Source organism: Prosopis cineraria, unplaced genomic scaffold (assembly GCF_029017545.1).
Source record: "Prosopis cineraria cultivar Desert tree isolate PC_DT_omini unplaced genomic scaffold, ASM2901754v1 PC6, whole genome shotgun sequence".
Taxonomy (NCBI): Eukaryota; Viridiplantae; Streptophyta; class Magnoliopsida; order Fabales; family Fabaceae; genus Prosopis; species Prosopis cineraria.
The window spans coordinates 26660417-26680261 of NW_026555337.1; the positions used below are offsets into that span (position 1 = coordinate 26660417).

The 19845-nt window shown below is 34.1% G+C and overlaps 1 non-coding gene across 1 annotated transcript; it reads right to left on the reverse strand.

Annotated features, from left to right (window-relative positions):
- Positions 1-15697: 15697 nt before the first annotated feature.
- Positions 15698-15803, reverse strand: LOC129314750 (small nucleolar RNA R71). Its single transcript, XR_008594257.1, has one exon. It is a non-coding gene; the product is annotated as a small nucleolar RNA R71 (small nucleolar RNA).
- Positions 15804-19845: the final 4042 nt, after the last annotated feature.

A 19845-nucleotide genomic window follows, 5' to 3' on the forward strand; every position in this document is an offset into this window, starting at 1 on the left:
CCAAAGGTATGGCCAGAGATATAAGTACAACAACAACAAAGGCCCCAGTGTAATGATGCAATTTTAGAAGACTTTGATTATCTAGGATTAGAGCGGATGGAGATGCTCAAGGGATGGCTATTAATAGAGCATGGAGGACTTTCTCTAGGTCTAACCCTCCAACCTTTAATGGAACTATGAAGGAAGGAGAAGAGAAGAAATAGATAGAAAGAGTTGAAACCATCTTTGAGGTGGTACCGTGCTCTACGGAACAGAAGGTGATTATAGCCACAGTGTATCTTGTTAAAGATGTTAAACACTGGTGGAATTCTACAAGACCAATAGATGGACATTAGTTAACTTGGGAACAATTCAAGGAAATGTTCTTTGATCATCATTTTCCTCTAGCATTTTGAGATGAGAAAGAGGCCAAGTTCCATGCATTTCGGCAAGGAGATCTTGATGAGAAAGCATTTATTCAGAAGTTTAATCTGCTATCAAATTTTTCTACTTATCTGAATGAGACAAATGATAGTGAGTAGAAGGCCAAGAGGCTCTTGGAAAAGATGAGGCCTGAATATAATAGCAAATTGCTCTGCCAAGAGTAACCATATATGATAACATGTGTAATTGGCTCTAAATTGCAGCAAGAAGGGGTTAGGAAGTAGAAGCAAAAAGAAGACAAGATAGTCATGGGAGGTTCTCGTCCTCCCTAGGCCTTTCTGGAGGAGTCTCTAAGAAGATGTGTTATAGCCCTAGTAGTTATGCAGTATCAGGCAAGAAGAGTTTTGTTAAAGGATCACAGACTCGAGGAACATTTTAAGGGGGTGGATTTAAGAGTTTTGATATTCCACAACTATCTCGATAGGCTTCTAGTATGCCTACCCCAACCTTGAGTACAGCTTGATCACCACCATGTGCTAAGTGTGGGCGATCCCATCCTGGGAGGTGCTAGGCATGTTTTAAATGTGGGAAACTCAGCCATCTAGCAAGACAATGCCCTAGGGGAAGAGTGGAGATGGCAGAGCAGAGAACTACCATTCCAGGATGAGTCTACATGCTATCTTAAGAGGAGGCAACAGTGTCGTCAAATTTGGTAAAAGGTATTATTTCTATTTACGAGCAGAAAATTGAAGCATTATTTGATTCTGGTACTACAAATTCATTTATTTCATATGAATGTATAGAAAGGTTGAGACTTCCTTTGCATGAATTGCCTTATGTGATTAAAGTGTCTATGCCATCTGGGTTATCCAATATAACAAGTAAAGCATGTTTGAATGTAGAAGTGAGATTTGAAAATCATTTGACCACTCTCAATTTGATCGAGATTCCTATAAAGAGTTTGGATGTGATTATTGATATGGATGGGTTAATGGCAAATAATGCCACCTTGGACTGTGCTAGGAAGATAGCTTTGTTACCAGTACATATTGCACCGACTAATATTCCTAGCTAGTCTAAGTTCTTATTAGTAGTACAAGCAGAGAAATTGGTGCAACAAGGGTGTATGGCTTATATAGTTTTCTTCTCAGTGCATAGGGTTTATGATGGAAGTATTGATAAGATTGGGGTAGTGAATGAATTGAAATATTTATGAATGATATGTATGGTTTGCCTCCAGAAAGGAAAGTAGAATTCACCATAGACCTAGTGCCAGGAACTGAACTAATCTCAAAAGCACCATATCAGATATCACCAATGGAGTTAGCTGAGTTAAAGAAGCAGATAGAGGAGTCACTTGAAAAGGGGTTTATTAAACCTAATATGTTACCTTGTGGACCACTCGTGCTATTTGTTAAGAAGAAGGACAATAGCTTATGGCACTGTATTGATTATAGACAATTGAATAAGGTAACGATGAAGAACAAATATCCTTTACCAAGAATTGATGATTTATTAGATAAAGTGGTGGGAGCTTCGGTTTTCTCAAAAATTGAATTAAGGTTCTCATACCATCAATTAAGAATGCGCCTGGAGGATGTGCCCAAGATGGCTTTTCGTACTAAATATGGGCATTATAAGTTCCTGGTAATGCCATTTAGGTTAATAAATGCACCTGTAGTTTTCATAGACTACATGAATTGCATATTTAGGCCTTACTTGGATCAATTTGTCATGGTACTCATTGACGACATTTTGATATATTCTAAAGATCAAAAGCAGCATGCACAACATTTGAGGATTGTGCTATAAATTTCAAAGGACAACAAGCTCTATGCCAGGCTTAGTAAATGTGATTTTTAGCTATGAGAGATCTAATTTTTAGGATATGTTGTGTCGGCGGAAGGGATTGCGGTGGATCTACATAATGTGGATGCGGTGTCGAAATAGGAGAGGCCTAGTTCTGTGATTGAAATATAGAGTTTTCTAGGGTTAACTGGATATTATCGTAGATTTATCTAGGGTTTCTCTTAGATAGCTTCATCATTGAATAGGTTGACCCAAAAATATCAGCCGTTCATTTAGGATGACAAGTGTGAGATTGCATTTTAAAAGTTAAAGAAGAAACTAACTACGGTATTGGTGTTAATTATTCCTAATCCACGATTACCATATGAATTGTATACAGATGCATCTCTAAAGGGTCTGGGATGTGTGTTGATGCAAGATTAGTGGGTAGTCGCTTATACTTCTAGACAGCTCAGATCACATGAAGAGAACTACCTAACCTATGACTTAGAGCTTGCCATAGTTGTGTTTGCACTAAAGATTTGGTGGCACTATTTGTATGGAGCAGTGTTTAGTGTTTTCAGTGACCACAGGAGCTTAAAATATTTAGTGGATTAAAAAGAACTTAATATAAGGCAAAAAAGGTGGATGGAGTTCTTGAAGGACTATAGTTTTGAAATTAAATACCATTTGGGAAAAGCAAATGTGGTTGCAGATGCCTTAAGTCGAAAGTCATTACATGTCGCTTGTCTAATGGTACAAGAGCACAAATTGCTGGAATCCTACTTGGATATTTAGCATGACTCACCAGAATTAACTTTGTACAGTTTACATTCCACAGATATTACTAATGAGTTTTGGAGAGAGTTAAGGATAGCACAACTTAAGGATGAGTATTTCTTAAAAATTTAGGAAGATTTAGAGAAAAGGTGAACCACAGACTTTGGTTTCAGTGATGATGGATTTGTTATGTATCGAGATCGAGTTTGTGTACCAGATGAGGGTGGTTTGAGAAATAAAATTCTAAATGAGGCACATAAGAGTAGATATACAATTCACCTTGGAGCAACTAAGATGTACTAGGATATGAAGCGGTATTGGTGGTGGCTTGGAATAAAAAGGGATGTTATAGATTTTGTATCTCAGTGTTTAATTTGTCAAAAGGTTAAAATCGAGCATCAGAGACCAACAAGAACTTTACAACCATTGGAGATACTGGAGTAGAAGTAGGATAGTATATCTTTGGATTTCATTTTAGGATTATCAAAAACCCAATCCAATCATGATTCTATTTGGTGATTATAGGTAGATTGACAAAGTCAGCCCATTTCGAGGCAGTGCGAATAAGTGATTCATTAGAGAAGTTAGCAGAGATCTACATTCGGGAAGTTGTGAGATTGCATAGGGTGCCAAAGGACATTGTCTCTAATCGTGACTCGAGGTTCACCTCAAACTTTTGGAAAGCATTGTAGAGAGCAATGTGTACTGAATTAAGATTCAGCAAAGCTTATCATCCACAAACTGATGGATAGACAGAAAGGACTATATAGACTCTATAGGACATGTTGAGAGCTTGTGCTTTGGAACTGAGAGGCAACTGGGATAGCCATCTTTCTTTGGCTAAGTTTACCTATAATAATAGTTTTCACTCCAGTATAGGGATGACTCCCTATAAGGCACTATATGGAAGAAAATGTCGATCTCCTCTTTTTTGGGTCGAACTAAGTGAAAGAAGCATTATGGGTCCATATCTTGTGGATTAAACGACGTAAAAGATTTAAATGATAAGGTAAAAACTTTTAACTACTCGGAGTAGGCAAAAGAGTTATGCAATAAACGGCGAAGGCCATTAGAGTTTGTGGTTGGTGACCATGTTTTTCTAAGAGTTTCACCTGTGATGGGAATTGGGAGGTCAATTAGAGTAAAGAAATTATCTCCTCAATTCATGGGTCCATGCGAGATCCTCAAGAAAGTTGGGTTGGTTGCTTATCAAATAGCCTTGCCACCATAATTATCTGGGATTCATGATGCTTTTCATGTTTCTCAATTGAAGAAGTATCAACCTGATCCATCTCATGTGATTGAACCTAAAGACATAGAGCTGCAAGAGAATATGACTTATCAAGCAAAGCCAAAACGAATAGTAGATGTTAAAGATAAGCAATTGTGGAACAAGACTATTTGACTGGTTAAGGTGGTATGGAAAGGAATGGCTCTTGGTGATGCTACTTGGGAGACAGAGGACAAAATGAAGCAGTAATATCCCTATCTGTTTCCATAGGTATGTGTTGTGGTTGTTGTTGAATTTTGGGGACAACTATAACATCTGAAAACTTTAAATATGAAAAAAATTGAATAATTAAGGGATAAATTAGTTAAAAATATGATTAATTAATTTAAATTTGTTTTTGGCTCGCTAAATAGATTTTTAGGTCATATTTGACTCTAAATTGAGTTAGGATGGAAATCAAATCAAGTCGGGTGGCATCAGGGTGAGCAAAATCAACTTTTTGCTCACTGCGTCGTGAGCTGTGGCTTGTGTGGTGTGCGCTACAGTGCACGGCCCAGCAGATAAATTAAATATTCGAAAATCATTAGAAAAAGTCAATTTTTGTGGTGGGAAACCTAAAGCACGAGGGGGCAAGCTTTAGGTACTGTTAGGGCATCATTTTGAGAGGATTTTGAAGATAAATTGAGCCTTCAAACTCTTGACTAAGTTTCTTACCCTTCTTTCTACCTTTTCATCTCATTTTTCATGGGATTTAAAAGTGGGAGAATTTGCTTTAAATGGATTAAGCCATGAATCTATGTTTTAAAGGTTTCTATTGACTATAAAGGTTTGATTTAGGTTTATTGATCTTGGATATGTACTAATATGAAGCTACTTTATTGTTTGGTAAATGTTAGATCAAGCCCTAGCTTGATATGGGATTTTGAAGTGTGATAAGTTGAGATATTAAGTCTTATATTGTGAGAGAGTTAGAAGGAGGCTTGAAAGGATTGTGCGAACAAATTGTAATCTTAACAAGCCTCTTTGTTAAGAATATGAATGAGAAGTAGGTGAATCGGGAGTTGATTCATAGCTAATAGTGCATGTGTTAATTGAAAATTAATATATAGTACTTATTGATATAGATTATGGTGTGAGAAGATTTTCCTTGACATAAGAAGAGATTTAGTACCACGGGTAACCCTTTTAGTAACAAAAGGGTTAAGGTAACTAGATAATTTGCATTATTTATTACCTTGGATAAGTTATTCTCGAGTTGTTTTTCTATGATTTGTATATATGTATAAATTGTGTAAAGGTTAACTATTTTAGAAAATGAGTAGAGAATTGGTTTGTGAAATTCTATATTTTTAAAGTAAATGGTAAGATTTGTTATATTTGTTTAGAAAGTTGTTTATGCATGGTCAAGTAAAGATACATAGTGAAATGTGGCATATTAGAGGGTGGGAGATCACCCTAGTGGAGTAAGGAAGATTAAGTCCATATGGCACCACTAGCACCTCGGGACGTTAGGTGCAGTACTTACTCTCTTTAATGCTCGAAAATGGGTACGGTGTTAGAGAATTACTTTCTTTAGTACCCAAAAGGGTGTGGAGTTGAAGAATATGCTCCTTAGCATCCATATGATGCGGTGTTAGAGTAACGACAACCCAATTACTTGTAAAAAGGGGAACCAGTAGTCCAAAAATGGTTTAGGACACCTTGGCCAAGTAGTCCTACTATAGATAGTGAGCTTAGGGACCATACATGTGGTTTGGTTTTGTGAAATAGCCTACCGATTCGGTCGAGAGTATTAGAGGACCGGATGGTTAAAGATCATGCATGTAACTTGTGGTGATTTTATATGGTGTGTTTATTTACTTATTTTAAGACTTGTTTCTAGCTTGGCATGTTAATCAATAATGTAGATTATCTTAGTTGCTAAGATTTTTATCTCACCTCATGGTTATCATTTTACAGGTTCTACCACTGAGACTAAGCAAGGGAAGGTATCGAGCAAGGATTAGCAGATTTGCTACATCACGAATCATAATGCTCGATTTCGGTTTAAGTGATGTACATAAACTTATGTGAATGATATTATATGTTGCCAACTAGGAATGCATATCATTTTGATTGGTTGCACTTGTTTCATGCTATGTTATTTTGTATTTTAGCCTAATATTATATATGATGTGAATATGTGGCAATTTTTATAGTGATGGGCTAAAATACTATTACAAGTGCAAGGAATGTTTTATTTATGTGGTTACAATATATATGTAGTGTATTATGTGGCAATAGAGGCCAAATAGTACATGTAGCGTTGATTTAGTATTTTGGCCATATTGGCGAAATGGCCATTAAGTGGCTAAATTTTATGTTTGGTATGTTTTTATGTGTTCGAATGCTCAATCAAGTGTATTTTGATCCATTGGACTTGGTTCAAGCCTCACAATAAGTTAATGGTATAAGTTATGAGTTTTGGGTACTTAGATGGTTGAAAATAGTTTTAAAAACTGACTTTGCATCTGAGTGTCTAAAATTCTCATACAGTATTGGATTACAAAAAAACTTGTATCACTCCAATCAGACATTAAATGAGAAAATAAGCTTCACATGGGCACTTGAATCACTCCAATCAGACATCAAATGCAAAAATGGCGTTCGTTTGAATATTGTCCAAAAAAGCTATCATGACAGCATTAATGTCATGGACATATGCGTTGTGGCACATTTCACACAAGCCGCAGTGCATGATATAATGAGAAAACTTGCATTTTTATGCCACATGTCGCGACGCATGGACCACGAGCTGTGGCGCATGGACCAAAACACTCAAAAATGACATTTTTGGCCCTGTTTTGAAGTGTTTTGCTTCTAAAAACTTTTATATGCTTCTAATACTTTTATAAATCATTAAGTTTGAGTTTAAACTATAAATTTAAAGGGTTTCTATGGGATCCCAAATTTTTTAAAATTAGTTCTAAAAGATTATTAGTTTTAACACTTATATAGATAATACAAGCTTAGGAGCAATCTTTGCTCCTAATTATGATTGTTTGTTGTGATATGTGGTGAATTTTGGTAATTTCAAGGTGGATATTATACCTCCCGTCCAAGGATCTAGAACCACTGGCATCAAAACTACTTCTCTTTAAAACCCCTCCAGTTGGGCCTAATAGAGTGGAAAACAGTCCATAGGTGTCTCTTCTCTTCTCAACATCTGCTTCTTGACCTCACCTTATAGCTATTCGAAGCCAGTTACAAGTTTTCTTATATATAGCCTCCCCTAGTAAGGCAATCTGCCTTTTATACTTTAGTCACATCTTCTCAATCAATCTTTTAGCTCTCTATTTACTTTCATCTTTCTTATGTAGATAAGTCACAAACTTGAAAAGCTAGTTGAAGTTCCTCATTAAGGACTTCTCATCCATATCTCCCTATTGAAAAGCATAAAACTCTATTTCTTTTTCATCTCTAAACACCGCTAGAAAGTGATAGTCAAAGAATCCCTCTCTAAACTGCTCCTAGTTGAGCCGACTACCACTAGAGGGTCTCACTAAATGCCACTAATACTTGGCATCCTCAAATAGTTGTAATGTAGTTAACACCACTTTCTACTCAAAAGAACACAAAGTAACCACAAAAATGGTCTCCATCCTCTCTATCCAGTTCTCCACATCTCCCTTTCTCATACTGCCATTAAAGGTTGGTGGAGTCAACTATGAAAAAGTCCTCCAAACTCAGTCTATAGGAATCTCCTGATCTTCTGTACCGGTCTCTAGCCTACTCTGTGAAACATGAGACATCATTGGCCTACTAAATTGTACTCAAGTTGTTACTCAGTCTCTACTCTCTCTTCTGCCTCAGGCCTTGCCTCTTGCTTAAGCCTTAACCCCTAATGATCCCTATTACAGTTCAGGGCATCACGACTAGCTAGACTCCTCTGAATGTCTAACATCACTTAACAACGTGTGTGCCCGAATAGGGTCATTACCCTAAGGTTGTTCTGGTAGCACCTCTAAATCTTGCACATCTTGGGCATACTGAGCTTGTGTGCAACATGGAATTCTACCACATCCTCTCATAGCTCTACAATAATGCTATAGTAGCTACAGTAGTTTCATGTACCTTTCTCCCATCCTTTAGAGTAAAGGTAGGAAAAGTCAATAAATAGGTTGTTAAAGGCCTGAAAAAGAGTAATGAATGTATAAAAGACAAAAACATGAAATCAAGAAAATGAATAAAAATTACAAATCTAGAAATCACATAATGTCAAGTCATCCTTCTTGGAGCTCTAGATGATTAGCCTCTCATGTTCTACTTCTTTAAATGAACCAGACTTTAAACTTAAGAGAGCATCTTGAATTCTGGAAAATGAGGCTTACTGGATGAAATTCTAAGGCTAGAAATAAGAGGATGAATGGCAAAATTAATGTTAGATGAAGGAGAGAAGGATAATAAATGGAAGAATCTATGAGAGAGATAAAGAATAATTCTAGACAGAGGAGAAATATGGATGAAAATGCAAGAAATAAAAGAAGGAGATGAAGAACAAATCTGGAAATGATGAAGAACTAGATGAACACAAGCCAGAAATGGATGAACAAAGCTAGAATTGCTGAAGAAATTAATGCTAGAAACATGATCTTGGAGCTGAAATAGAGAAGAACCAGATTTGGATCTTCCAAAACTTGATGAATTACTATGAGGATAGAGCTAGAAATGAGAGGAATTGAGGGAAAATTGAGAGGAATCAGATGATAAGAGAGAATGGAGAGTAAGGAAATAAGGCTTGAATTTGAAAATAAGGCTTAAGTATATGTCAATAATGTGACTCAAGGTGATAATTCCGAAGTTGAGTGGTGATGATTCTAAAGTTCAAATCTAAAGTAGTTAAATTCCAACTGGAAATTTGGATTAAAATGGAAAATTAAATCTGGAAATTCAGAAGAAGAACACACCTCATGTGATCTAACTAAAGGCATGAACCATGTGAATGAAGCCTTGAAAATGTGACTCAATGCAAGCCATGCTTCAGCTGCCACCTCATCTCCCTCTTAGATTCAGATGTGGTCACGCCTCCCATGCTCTCTCTTGGCCTATGATGATGTGTCTCCTGCTTTCAATGCTTTTAGGTTTAGATTTAATTAATTCCTAAATAATTTCTGTCATTAGGCGCCATTTATCCTTCTTTATTTCTGAAAATATGATGCCATATCATCCTTGATTATTTTTGGAAATGGGATGCCTAACCAGCCCCTCCTCATTGCACTTTGTTTCTCAAATGAAGTTGACTTGTCTTTGTCCCTTAGCTCCAAATTTAGTTCTTCTATAATCTGAAAACAAATGATACAAAACTAAATAAATTCTAAAAAGACAATTAAAAAGAAAGGAAAAGAGAATTTAAGCCTAAAAATCCCAATTAGCATTTGTAAGTGTCAAAGCAATTATCAAATAGCATTATTAGTGTTTAGGAAGTCAATATGTGAAAGACAACTAAAAATCGAGAAATAAACCCTAATATGCATGATTTGATACTAGAAACCAAGTGTATAATATGTAAAATATGAGATAGATAACCCCTTAAGCTTCCCTCTAATTTTATCACAACATATCTCTTGATATCTCAACTTGTCACACTTTAAAACCCCATAATTTAACTAGAGCTTGATCCAATTTATTCTAAACAACACTAAGCTTCATATTACTACTTATCGAAGGTTAAAAAACTTAAATCAAACCTTTAGAGTTATTTAAAGTTTTTAAAACATAGACTCATAGCTTAATCAATTCAAAGCAAATTTACCCACTTTTAATATCCATGAAAAATGAGACGTAAAGGTAGAAGAGAGAAGTAGAAAACTCACTCAAGAGTTTGAAAGTCTAATTTAGCTTTCAAATTCTCTCAAATTAAAGCTCTTGCAGTGTCTAAATTCTTGCCCTTCAAATTCTATGTATTCCTCCACAAAAACTAGCTTTTTTGATTATTTTCATGTTTTTGACTTGTCTGGCTATGTCGTGCACTGCAACTCAAGACACACAAGCCATGGCTCATGATGTAGAAAGCAAAAAATCACTTTTGCTCCCCCCAATGCAACCCGATTCAAGTTTCATCCTAGCTCAATTTAGAGTCATATATGATACAAAAAGCCAATTAACAACCCAAAAATATAATTAAATTAATTAATCATTTTTAACTAATTTCTCTTTTAGTTAGTGATTTATTCCATATTTAAAATTTTGGATGTTACACTATTCATCCCTTTTTTAGAAATTATGTCCTCAAAAGTGGAAACCTAGTAAATGAAACTACATGCCTAACCAAATAGGTAATGGTATTCAAAAATCAAAATCAAACTAAACTGACATAAACTGATCAAAATCGATTATAAATGAAGTTTGGTTTGGTTTTCCTTTTCACAAAATCAATTGGCTTCATTTGATTTAGTTCAAGTTTTTGTCTCTCAAAACTTGAATCATACCAAACCAAGCCTTATTATATATTTTCATAAATTTGTCTAAATTTTTTTCTCTTTCCCAAATTTAGTTAACTATAGATTACTAGTTCAAAATATGTTAAAAATAGTTAAATGTTATCTTTAATATTTTATGATAATTTTTAATTTTATAATTAAGTATTTAAAGGATAACATATCAATTTTTAATAGTTAAATGTGCTAAATAATTGTTAAAAAATATTCTTTTGTTCTCTAGAGTTTTTTCATTGAAAATACTATTTAATAGTTAAAAATTATTTGTAAATATGCGCATGCATATACATACATTGATTATGAAAGATAAATTTAAAAAATAAAACTTAATCCAATACTAAATGGAAGAAAATCTAACCGCTTAAAAACTAAACCAAACCGAGCAAAAGAAAAAAAATGGACTGGTCCCTAGCTATAGTGAACCAATTGGTTGAATTTGGTTTGGTGCTTCCTCAAAACCGAATTGAACCAAACCTGTGACCTAAATACCTAAGCCCTGAGAGAACAAAACTCATGTTATGCAGATTTTGAGCAAAGTTGTGAAAATTTGTGAAGATCATGAGAAATGATCCCATGAATTTAAAACTTTTATTTTGGAAGTTTGTAACTAACTGTGTGCAACGTGTGGGACGTTTGATATTGTTTGCAATAGTATGTCCTAGTTATTTGAAAATATACTAATGTATAACTTAATTTGATTTTGTTTTAATTAATGGAAAATGATAATAAAATCACCTTGAATTATATAAATGACAATCTGATCCCTTGAAATGCCATAATTCCACTAAGTCCCTAGGGACTTCTGTGTTAATAAATTTTAAATTAAAAAGATTATTTTATCCTTATTGACAAGTGATTTCTTGTTAAATCCTTGTGATTTTTTGAATAAAAGTTGTTATTCCTTAAATCAAAGTTATAATTGAGGCTTGTTATTTTAAGAACCTATTTTTCAATAATAGAAACTATACTTGATAAATTGTGATTTTTTGTTTAACTATTATGATTCACAAAATAAAAGTTGTTATTTCTAAAACAAAAGTTACAATTGGGACTTGTTATTTTGAGAATTTATTTTTTAATAACATAAATTATACTTGATAAGCTATAATTGTTGTTTTCAACTCTTAAGATTCACAGAATAAAAGTTGTTATTTCTTAAGCAAAAGTTGTAATTAGGGTTTGTTATTTTTAATGAAGGTAAAATGATATTTTTCACTTTAAAATTTATAGACACCGAATCACCTAAGGACTTTAAAGGAATTATGACATTTCAAGGGATCAAATTATCATTTTCATAATTTAGAAGATTTTATTATTATTTTTTCTTAATTAATTTGAGATTTATGATAATTATTCTTTTAACCTGATTTGTATAACTTCATCATTGTAGATTTGTTTTTAATGATAAGTATATCTCTAGTGTTTCTTTTTTGTGAGTACACGAGGGCCTCATGGCCCAATTTTTCATGACTTACTGGCATCGCTTCCATGTCGAAAAAATCCAAAACGTTTGTTTTTATTTTCCCAGCCAATGACTAGTCAAATACTAACAAACCAAGTTTAATTTGGTCAAACCATCATCCAGGCCACTTGCTTTCCAACAGGAGCAATAAATCCACTAACAAATTCTTGTTCTCCAGTATTCCCCTTTAACCCCCTCGCCAAAAATCAATAGTGACACACCTGGGAGATGTTAAAATATGCGAATCAATTATTCTCCATCCCTTTTTAAATTAACATTTTCTCCTTAATTTTCTAAAAAATTAGCAGAAAATGAGAGTGAAAAATATCTTTTTTACTCTAATTTTTTTCTGCTCTTAACAGTCTTCGAATTCCAAATCCTACGGATTTTTTTTTTTTACGATCCAAATTTTTGTTTCAATTTAATTATTTCAATATCCAGACTGGCCACTAAAAACAATTTTTTTATAGAATTAAATGAAATTTTTCATGATTGCAAGTACTAAACCAATTTATGCGATCATCACCTAGTACAACAAGTTTAGAAATTTTTTTTTATCCTAATTGAGGTTCTGGGCGGAGTTTGCTCATCTGTGACGTTTGCTTTGTAATAAGTTGGGAAAATCGCACTAAGAGTCCCAAAAAAAACATAATTTTACTTTGGGCTTGAAAAAGTTTGATATTGCACTACAGGCCTTAAGGTCCTTATTGCAATTTTTCTTGAGACCAAAAGTACATTTTTGCCCTTTGTTGAAGTCAGAAAACCTATGCAAAACCATGCAAAACATAACATCCACTATGCACATTACAATGCTCACTTATGCTCAACTAAAAGTCCATGCCTTTTTAATATTTCAATAGTTTATGCTCAACAAAATGGACAAGTTAGAAAGACCATGGACAACACAACATCCACTTTATATAAGATAATATCCACATATGCTCAACTCAAAGTCCATGCCTTTTCAATATTAAGAAAGACAATTATATCATATATGAATAATTTCATATTGGCATTAGCCTAGCTACTAAAACAAGTATATATTTACATAAAATTTGACATGATATTTCAAGTCTGATATACACAAAAAGTTAGCAACTATATCCAAAACATCTAACTGTTGCTTCTCTATATACAAACAAAAAAGAAATGTGATTCCCAATTACCTAAAAAATATTACTTGAGAATGCTTCCATGTACATAATTATAGTTTCCTATGTACATCAAAAAAGTATAATGCAACTACTTCTCATGTTGGATTAGGATTCTTTCATGTCTTACAACTGTGTCTGGCCTCCCTACACCTTGAACAATGATACATTGTTTTATCTTGAAATTGAGGGTTAAAGGCAATTGCAAGAAAGTTTGTGATAAGTTATCTCTCAATATTGCTATATTAGTAGGCTAGGCTTAACAAATTGCACAAGTAGGCAAACAATGTACAATACAATATTCATTATGTAAAATGCAAGATTCATATATTCTCTACTGAAAGTCCATGTGATACTATTTTATTAGTAGGCTATACTTAACAAAATGCTCAATTTAGGCAAACAATATATAACACAATATCCATTATGCATTATCTTAACTTCTAGAAGTTCATGTTATTTCATCACATTTTTCTTAGATTCTAATCCATTTTGGTTCAATTGTATATGTTTTTATTACCCAAATTAGGAAAATGTGCATTTTGTTTTGAGCTTGTGTTCTTGGCTTTAATTTGATATTTTTAGCCTAACTTCATGTTATTTTGATTGAATTTTTAATTAAAAGCATTTCTGGAGCTTTGTGGATATTTTTGAAAGGTTTTTGGATGAAGAAATCAAGAACAAAATGAATGATTTTTGTTAGCTGTAAAAACAGTGCAAAATTGCCAAAGTCATCCCAAAGTCGTGACTTTCGTTCACGACTTTCGTCGCTATCAGAAAAACACTGCATTTTATTTATCAGAAATTAGTTGGCTAGGATATATATAAGCTGAGAGCTCGACCCAGAACGCATTCTTCAGACTTTTAGACACACTTGAAGCTTGGTTGTGCTAGGGTTAGGGCATTGAAAGAGTTGGGTCCAAGAGATTGAAGCTTTGAAGACATTTGGAGCTATTTTTCTTTGGTTTTACTATTCTTCTTCCCTTTCCTATCTTGTAATATGAAATAGGTCCCCTTATTTTGTATATTTATAGCTTGTGGATGATTATGAGTGACTAAACCCTTTATTCTAGGATTATTTGGAACCCTTGTATGGATTAACACTATATTTCTCCTCTATTTTTATAATTAATGATATATATGTGTTTATTTTACCCTTTTCTTAATGTTTCTAAGTGATTGGCCACCATTTAGATGTTGGGTTCACTTAATTGATGTTTGAGAGGGCTAGGTTAAGTGTAGAACTTGGGTAAAATTGTGTAAGAACTTGATATTTGCATGTTGAATGGATGGTTTTGCTAGTAAGATAGAGATATACTTACTAGCCTTACATAGCCACATTAGGGTTGGTGTTTAAAATCGAGTTTTATTAATTGTAACAAGAGATTGAGCAATTAATTTAACTAAACACTTGTTCATGACTTGAGAGAGCTTGTCCAAGTATTTTTAAAACCCTAGATTAGCACTTATTTTCATTAAAAGCACTTATGAGAGGAGGTAATTTTGGTGTTATGAAATGCAAGGGGAATAAACAATCCTAGGTCCTAAATTGTGTTGGAAGTTTGTGAATCACTCACTTTTTTTTTATTTTCTAGTGTTAGTTTCATTTGCAAAATCATTTTCACCTAACTTTGTGTAGCTCAACTTGATCGAATTTACTTAGTCTTTTGCTTAATTATAGTTTTTAAACAAATCCTCGAGGGAACGATACTTTACTCATTTTATGTTACTTGCTACGACCTGTACACTTGCAGTGAGCAACAAGTTTTTGGCGCCGTTACCAGGGATTTGGTTTTGAAAGTATTTTGATCAACCTTAGACTAGTGATATTAGATTTTGCTTGAGCTTTATAGATGTTCTAGATTTTTATTTTATTTTTGTTTAGTGTTTTTGTTTTACTTTGATACTTCTTGGGTTGTTTTCTTCTTCAGGTATCCATTTGGAATATACAAGCCATAGGCCCAAAAGGATTGGAAGTGATACTTGAAGGATTGACAATCTTTGAAGAAGCTGAGTCTCCTAATTCTGAAAGAACTCTTAAAATTTAATCAGGAAATATGGCAAAAGACCAGTATAACACTGCCTCAATCAATGACTTTACTAACCAGAATCTGAGGGGTACTCAATCTTGTATTCAAATGCTAGAGTTTCAAGCACATACTTTAGAGATCAAGCCTGCCATGATCGCAATGCTTCAAATAAATAGTGTGTTTCATAGTCTATTCAATGAAGATGCTAACAAGCACTTGATGTCTTTTGTGGAAGCATGTGATTCTTTCAGACAAAACGAGGTGCCTAAAGATGTCTTACACTTGCAATTATTTCCAATTTCTCTACAAGACAAGGTAAAGAATGGTTCAACAATCTTCCCAAAGGTTCTATTGGTTCATGGGAGGATCTTGAGAACAAGTTTAGAGCTCAATTCTTCTCTAATGATAAAACAGTGGAAGTAAGAGATGAATTTCTTAGCTTTAAGCAATATACAGATGAGCATCTCTATGTAGCTTGGAGAGATATAAGATGTTAATAAAGAAATGCCCTAATCATAGTGTGGACAAATGGGTAGTGATTTAAATTTTCTGTAATCATCTAAATCCATCTTCTAAGCCTATGATTGATTCTATCACAAATGGAGGATATCAGAATATGCCTGTCAATGAAGTTTTTTGCCTCTTAGATCAATTATCTGCGAACAACACTCAAAACATGAATAGAAGGAATACATCAATAGTGACTAATGCTAAAGATAATTCTTCTTCCTAGATTGTATTCATCTTGAATGCAATGAACAAGGGTTTTAATGTGTTGGAATCTCAAATGCAAAAGGGAAATTCTCATAATGTGCATGCTGTCCAAGCCATTCCAACTGTGTGCAATTAATGCAATGATATTCATATGCCCGATCAATGTCCTCTTTATATGACCACTGAGTCTGTTAACTAAATGGGCAAGTTCTAAAACCCTTATAACAACCTTTTTTCTCAAACATACAACTCAAGATGGAGGAATCATCCTAATTTTTCATGGAGTCAAGGGAATTCTTCAAATCAACCTTTATCCTCTAATGTCAAGCCAATTCACCCTTCGAGTTTTCAAGCTCCACCAAAGCCAATGCCGGTTAAGGAAGAGGAGTCTAGAATGAAAAAGATGTTAGCATAAATCTTGAGTAATCAAGAGTCTACAAGAGTTGAAACTTAGGCAACTCTTACTCTTCATGATACCGTAATTAAGAATCTTGAAGTGCAAATGGGGCAATTAGCTTCACAAATGAAGGCCATGTCAAGAAACAATCTCCCTAGTAACACCATTCCAAATCCTAAAAAGGATGGTAAGGAGGAGTGTAAAGCAATCACTTTGAGAAGTTGGATGCAATTACCCAAAGTTCTTTTGCCAAGTGCAAGTGATGTGAGTAGTAGTGCTATTAAGGTGGTTCTTGATGATAAAGTGATTAATGAAAACATTGTGGTTGAAGAGTGTGACAACTCAAAGAATAATCAAGAAGAGAAAAAGAATGAAGATAAAGCCAAAAAGGTTAGTGATGAGAAAAAGCAATAAGAGGCCAAGCCAAAATATGTGCCTCCACTACCTTTTCCTTAAAGGCTTAGGAAGCAACAAGAAGATGGCCAATTTAAAAATTTTCTTGATATGTGATAGGAAATTAGTCGCTTATCCTCAAAATTACACTAAAGCTAACCCTAATGCAATATAGGGCCAACCCTAGGTCATCTCCCAAGGAATGGTTTTAAGTCTAATTGAAAGTTATCTAGTGAAATAAATCAACCAAAGTTTGTGGGAATTTAGTTATCTAGCTAATTATCTAAACTAATTACCTAATATGCAAGTAATTAAAATGCTAGTGAAAGTGAGTGAAATGAACTTCCCTTTTCACAATAATGGAACCCTAGAGATTAGTTGATTTTGGACTCATTATCTTCTCATGATTAGGCTAAGTTTAGCTTCCCTTTCCTCTTGACTAAAGCTGTCATGACTTAAGAAAATTATCCTAAGCCAATTAACCTAATTAGCTAACCTCCCTAGGTCTTAGATTAAAGTCCCTAGTTCAATTAACCAATTGGTGAAGACATTAGCCAAGTGATTCACTCAAAATCCCCTCTCAACAGCCATGGTCAAACACATAAATTGAGCAACCACAAGATTATGTCAAGCTACTCAACAACACAAGCATTAACACCACAAGATTATGCAATATTAACACAAGAAATTCACTAATTGAAAAACACAAGATTATGTGCCAAACAAAGAGTGGCAAAATTCAGTCATGGCTGTCCAAGGAAGAAATTAAATGAAACAATCCTCTCTCTTTACATCAACATCAAATTCAAATTAGAATTTATAAGCTAAGATGATTAGACCCTAGATTAAGGAATCTAACCATCTAGTAAAAAGAGAAGAGGATAGGAAACAAAAGAACTTAGCCAATTTGAAGCTCAAGACTCATCCTCCATCTTCATCTCTCTAGGATTCCATAAAAGAAACTTAGCCAATCTTCATCTTCAAGAACCCTAGTGATTGCTTGTGAAGGCCAAACTCCATAGCTCTTGAATGATGGAAATGAGCTTCAATCCTTGTGAAAATGGAAGGGATGGAACGAAAATGAAGAGAGGAGAAGAATGGTATGAGTTTTGTGGAGGTTTGGTGGCTGAAAATGGAGGTTAGGGTGCTGGAAAATGAAGAACAAAAGAGAGAAAATGAAGAACACTATGAACAAGAGAGAGAGAATGTGGAAGATGAATTAGATATGTGTTGGATCCCATTTGAGGCTTAAAATGGCGTGCTCCTTGGTGTCTCCCATCAGCTGAAGCTTAATTAAAATAAGGAAAAAGAAATTAAAATGTAAATGGGAGCCTTGTCACACTTGCAAGGTGGCAACTTCCTATTGGTTTGTAGATGATTCCAATGTGTGCCTAATTTCCCATGTGTCATCCACATCATTTTAGCTGATCTAATCCCTCAAAATAATCATAATTCACGTGCAAACCATCAGCCATTGTCCTCAAGGAGTGTTGACCTCAATTGCCCAATTGATGCACAAGTCACATGCCACCTATGTCACATAAATCACATAATTCAATTAAATAGCATATGATATAATAAAATCTAATTCATGTCCAGAATTAAATTCATAATTAGAAGGGAGAATTTATTAAATTAACCAATTTTTAGGCTGCACAAAATTATATAAAAATTTTCACACAAAGGCAAACCAAAAACTAGGACAAACTAAGACACTTAAGAAAGTGTTGACTTTTTTATTTAATTACTCCCAAACTAAAATGAATTTTAAAAATATAATTTCACTATTCATCAACTGGACATAAAATGCACTTTGTCAATTTTTCTTGTACATTTTCTCAAAAGTTCATTTTTTGGACCAAAATGCCCCTAGTGCACTGATATTAGAAACTTAGGCAAAGTTCCAAATCTAATGCAATGTGTGCACTTGAAGGTGATAAATCATTAATAAAATGGTCCTAATTGACAAATAAAAGTGGGTAACAAATGTGTTCTATCAATATGTTCAAGCAATTGCATATTAACATTCCTTTTGTGGAAGCTTTGGAGAAAATGCCCAACTATACTAAGTTCATGAAAGATGTGCTCTCTAAAAAGAAAAGGTTCAATGAGTTTGAGATGGTTGCTCTAACTAAGAGTTGTACGAATATCATTAAGCAACTACCTCAAAAGATGAAGGATCCTAATAGCTTCTCAATTCTGTGTCATATTGGAAATAAATTTTTGGGTAAGGCATTATGTGATTTTAGTGCCAGTATCAATATTATGCCTCTCTCTACTTTCAATAAATTAGAGTTGGGTGAAGCTAGACTAATAACCATGACTTTGCAATTAGCAGATAGAAGCTTAGCCTATCCACATGGTGTTATTGAAGATGTTCTTGTAAAAGTGGATAAATTCATTTTTCTAGTTGATTTCATTGTCCTTGATTGTGAGGTGGATCGTGATATTCCTATTATCTTAGGAAGACCATTCTTGGCAACTGCTAGAACCTTGATTGATGTTGAAAAAAGTGAGCTTACTATGAGGGTGGATGATGAGCAAGTCACTTTTAACATCACAAGTTGGTGAAATCTCCCAAAGATCTTGAGCAATGCTTCTTTATTGATATGCTTAATCAAGTTGCACAAGAAGAATTCAATGAGGCAATTCCTAATGATTTTTTAGAAGCCTTGTTGATAGGAGCTCAATTAAAGACTCAAGATGGAGAGGAGTGTCTGGCTATCATGAATGCATCACCATTTTATTCTAGAAACCATGTCTAATTTGAATCTCTAGATTTATCTTCTCTTAGTAGACCATCTTTGAAATTCTCTATTGAAGAGCCACCATCTCTTGACTTGAAGACATTACCTTCTCATCTTCGATATGTCTATTTGGAAGCCAACAACACCTTGCTAGTGATTATTACTGTGGACTTGAATGCACAACAAGAAGAGCAACTTGTGGAAGTCTTGAAAGCTTACAAAAGAGCTATTGGGTGGACTATTGTCGACATAAAGGGTATTAGCCCTTAAACATGCATAAGATTTTCCTTGAAGACAATCATAAAACTTCCAT